A 4,860-nucleotide genomic window follows, 5' to 3' on the forward strand; every position below is an offset into this window, starting at 1 on the left:
TCAGGCCTGCCCGAAAGATCACTTCCCTCTTCCTCGCATCGATCAGATTGTCGACTCGACTGCGGGATGTGAGCGACTGTCCTTTCTGGATGCATATTCCGAGTACCATCAGATCCGACTGTATGGACTCGATGAAATAAAAACAGCTTTCATCACCCCATTCGGGTGCTTCTGTTATGTTACTATGCCCTTTGGTCTCAAGAATGCTGGTGCCACATTCATGCGCATGATACAGAAGTGCCTACTCGTAGAGGCAACTCATGTTCCGGTTGTTCTCAATTCGGAGAGCTTTGGGTCGGGTCGAGGCAACCGAAATGGCCACGACCCTTTATCGTGAGCAGCATCCGAGACCAACAGCGGGAGCAAGGTTGCCTTGATAGCAGAAGGCACGTAACATGCTAGCGCCACGAGGCAACGCTGCAAGCGCTATTCGGCCGCAGCGGCACACCCAAAAGGGTGTCCGCCGTGAGGCAACAATTATACGAAGCACCACTTCCCATAGGTCGGGTACTAGCACGCAAGCACTCTTAATCCAGTGATTTGAAGACACACAATTGACGGGACATGGCGCCGGTAGTCGGCCGTAGTACAACGGGGGATCTACCGGCAGACACGGGTCCAAAGCTACTCATGCGTTTAGTAGCCAACAAGCGGTCAAGCCAACCAAGCCTCCACCCGTGCAAAGCACGGGAGTATCACTTGCATGAAGGCGTCCTACAAGGCCAAATCACGCATGTGTTACATCCGCAGCAATAAAGTTACGTGTGCAACGATTTCCAAAGACGATTTTATCGGGACGTCGGTGCAACGTCATCGTTTTCCCGGTCCCTTGTACGTCTCAAGTGAAATTCTGACCCAAGAGCCGAATGTGGCTCGGGAAACAGGAAAGTAGCCTGATTCGTGCACGATAAGACCGCCGGACAACGGTCACTCAAATCAGTCGGAATGTGGAAGCATAAATGGATGACATCGTGGTTAAGTCGCGTAAAGGTTCCGACCTACTAACTGACCTTGCTGAAACCTTTGCCAATCTGAGGAGATAAGATATCAAGCTTAATCCCTCGAAGTGTACATTCGGAGTTCCAGGTGGAAAGTTACACGATTTCCTTGTTTCCGAACGTGGGATCGATGCAAACCCAGAGAAAGTTGGTGCAATCCTCCAAATGAAGCTCCCTGTGAGTGTACACGACGTTCAAAAGCTTACTGGTTGTTTGGCCGCTTTGAGTCGATTCATCTCTCACCTCGGTGAAAAGGCATTGCCTCTTTACCGATTGATGAAGAAATCTAATAAGTTCGAGTGGACTCCTGAAGCTGACGCAGCGTTTGCAGAGCACAAAGCCCTGCTTTCCACCCAGCCGGTGCTCGCTGCCCCAATCAGCAAAGAGCCTTTACTGCTTTATTGCAGCCACTGGACAAGTTGTCAATACAGTACTCACGGTCGAACGGGAAGAAAAAGGAAAAGCCTACAAGGTTCAATGCCCAGTGTACTATATTTCTGAAGTCTTAACTCCATCCAAGCAGAGCTATCCACATTATCAGAAGCTTGTCTATGGAATTTACTTGACCATGAAGAAGGTTGCACATTACTTCTCAGATCATTCAATTACAGTCGTCAGCGATGCTCCATTGTCAGAAATTTTGAACAACTAAGATGCAACTGGTCGATTGGCAAAATGGGCGATTGAACTCCTTCCGTTGGATATCAAGTTTGAGGCAAAGAAAGCAATCAAATCCCAACCAATAGCAGATTTCCTCGCCGAGTGGATTGAGAAACAACAACCGACTCAGATTCACTTGGAACATTGGACCATGTTCTTTGATGGATCCAAGATGCTGAATGGTTCTGGTGCTAGGGTAGTCCTGGTATCCTCGCGAGGTGACAAACTCAGTTACGTTCTCCAGATCCACTTTGATTCCTCCAACAATGAATCTGAATATGAGGCACTTCGGTATGGGTTGCGTATGGCCATTTCACTCGGCGTCCGTCACCTAATGGTTTACGGCGACTCAGATTTAGTGGTCAATCAAGTGATGAAGGAGTGGGACATCAGGGTCCTAGCTATGACTGGTTATTGCAATGCAGTGAGAAAGTTAGAAAAGAAGTTTGAAGGGTTAGAGCTCCACCATATACCCCGACTGAAGAACCAAGCAGCTGATGACCTAGCAAAGATAGGTTCCAAGAGGGAGCCCATTCCTAGCAATGTGTTTTTGGAACATCTTCACACACCATCAGTTCAAGAGGATCCTTTCACAGAAGAGCCCCCGCAATCAAAAAGTTCTACCGATCCGACTGAAGTCAAGATCCCAGCCGTGGTCGACCTGATCATGGAGGTTTTGGTCGTCATCCCCGATTGGACGGTGCCGTATATTACATATCTCCATAGGAAAGAACTTCCAGAAGATGAAGATGAGGCATGTCAGATTGTTCGTCGATCCAAAGCCTTCACCATGATAGGTGGACAGCTTTATAGAGAAAGTATTACTGGAGTTGCTCAGCTGTGCATCACGCCGGAAGAAGGTCGAATGAACCTCAATGATATCCACTCGGGGACCTGTGGTCACAATGCGTCCTCTCGGACCATTGTGGCCAAAGCATACCGAGCGGGATTCTATTGGCCGCGAGCAAATGAAATGGCAAAAGACATAGTCGACAAGTGTGAAGGCTGTCAGTTCCACTCCAACATGTGTCACAAGCCTGCGTCAGCCCTGAAGACCATTCCACTCGTCTGGCCCTTTGCTGTTTGGGGATTGGATATGGTTGGACCTCTGAGGACTGGCTGGAGTGGCTTCACCCATCTGCTTGTTGCAGTCGACAAGTTCACTAAATGGATTGAAGCCAAACCCATCAAAAACCTCGACTCAAGTACCGCCGTCCGCTTCATCAGAGAGTTAACATTCAGACATGGGGTCCCGCACAGCATCATCATGGAAAACGGTTCAAACTTTGATTCAGATGAGTTCAGGGCTTTCTGTGCTTCCAAGGCACTCGGGTCGACTATGCTTCAGTCGCCCACCCGCAGTCGAATGGACAAGCGGAAAGCCCAGGTTGATGTGTGACCTCAAGCACGCGGCAGGTGCCTGGGTAGGCGAGTTACCATTAGTACTATGGGGTTTAAGAACAACACCGAATCGGTCGACTGGTCAGACTCCCTTCTTCATGGTCTATGGGGCCGAAGTTGTGTTGCCCACTGATTTACTCCACAATGCCCCCCGAGTAGAACTTTTCTGAGAAGCCAAAGCACAACAAGCCCGGCAAGATGTTGTCGATATTCTGGAAGAGGAAGGAGAGATGGCCCTGATCAGGTTGACCATTTATCAGCAAGACCTCCGTCGATTCTATGCCAGAAATGTGAGAGGTCGAGCATTTCAGGAAGGAGACCTCGTGCTCCGAGTGGATCAGCAACGGCCTCACAAGGTTGCTCCTGCTTGGGAAGGCCCCTTCATATCACCAAGGTGCTCCACAATGGAGCGTAGCACCTGTACGATGTGGAACACAAGAAAGACGAGCCACGCGCTTGGAATGCGGCTACTCTGACATTTTTATACTTAAACATTTAGACTGTTGAGATGTAATAAGAAGTACGTTTCAGTTTGTTTATCAAAGAAGCAATTTTATAGTCTCCTAAATGATTGTTGTTTCATATGCATATGTTCAAAAAAAACTAGTGGGTGGCTTAGCTACGAACCTGATTCGCCTAAGTTTCAGAAATAAAATCCTACCGAGTGAAGAGCAATGCTCTCACTCGGGGGCTTAGCTGCGAACCTGATTCGCCTAAGTTTCAGAAATAAAATCCTACCGAGTGAAGAGCAATCCTCTCACTCGGGGGCTTAGACACGAACCTGATTCGCCTAAGTTTCAGAAACGAAATCCTACCGAGTGAAGAGCAATCCTCCCACTCGGAGGCTTAGCTGCAGTTCCGTACTCGCCTAAGTTTGAAAAATCCTACTGAGTGAAGAGCAATCCTCTCACTCGGGGGCTTAGCTGCAGTTCCGTACTCGCCTAAGTTTGAAAACTCCTACCAAGTGAAGAGCAATCCTCTCACTCAGAGGCTTAGCTGCAGTTCCGTAATCGCCTAAGTTTGAAAAATCCTACCGAGTGAAGAGCAATCCTCTCACTCGGGGGCTTAGCTGCAGTCTCGTACTCGCCTAAGTTTCAAAAATCCTACCGAGTGAAGAGCGATCCTCTCACTCGGAGGCTTGGCTGCAGTCCCGTACTCGCCTAAGTTTGAAAAATCCTGCCGAGTGAAGAGCAATCCTCTCACTCGGAGGCTTAGCTGCTCCGTACTCGCCTAAGTTTGAAAAATCCTGCCGAGTGAAGAGCAATCCTCTCACTCAGGGGCTTAGCTGCAGTTCCGTACTCGCCTAAGTTTGAAAAATCCTACCGAGTGAAGAGCAATCCTCTCACTCGGGGGCTTAGCTGCAGTCTCGTACTTGCCTAAGTTTGAAAACCTCCGAGTGAAGAGCAATCCTTTCCCTCGGGGACTTGGCCAGACGCTCCATCTCGATCCGCAAGGACAACGAGGTGCCGGTCGTTTGTGACCCTCTCCTCGGAGCTACGCCACAAGTACAACGTATGCTCCATCTTGATCCGCAAGGATGACGAGGTGCAGGTCGCCTGTGACCTTCTCCTCAGAGCTGCATCACAAGTGCAAAGGTCTGTTCCAAGTGAAGAAACAAGTTCCACTCGGAGACAAAGATAAGCATATTCAAAGAAAAACCGAGTTCAGATAAATCCAAGGAGGTTCTGAACCGCAGATAAAAGTACTCGGGCATCAGGCCCGAAGGAGTTTAACGGTTACAAAATCACTCAGCATTCTGATGCAAATTTTATCAGAGCATAAAGTTTTTTCACTCCGCAGG

The sequence above is a fragment of the Aegilops tauschii genome, chromosome 6 (assembly GCF_002575655.3).
Source record: "Aegilops tauschii subsp. strangulata cultivar AL8/78 chromosome 6, Aet v6.0, whole genome shotgun sequence".
Classification (NCBI taxonomy): domain Eukaryota; kingdom Viridiplantae; phylum Streptophyta; class Magnoliopsida; order Poales; family Poaceae; genus Aegilops; species Aegilops tauschii.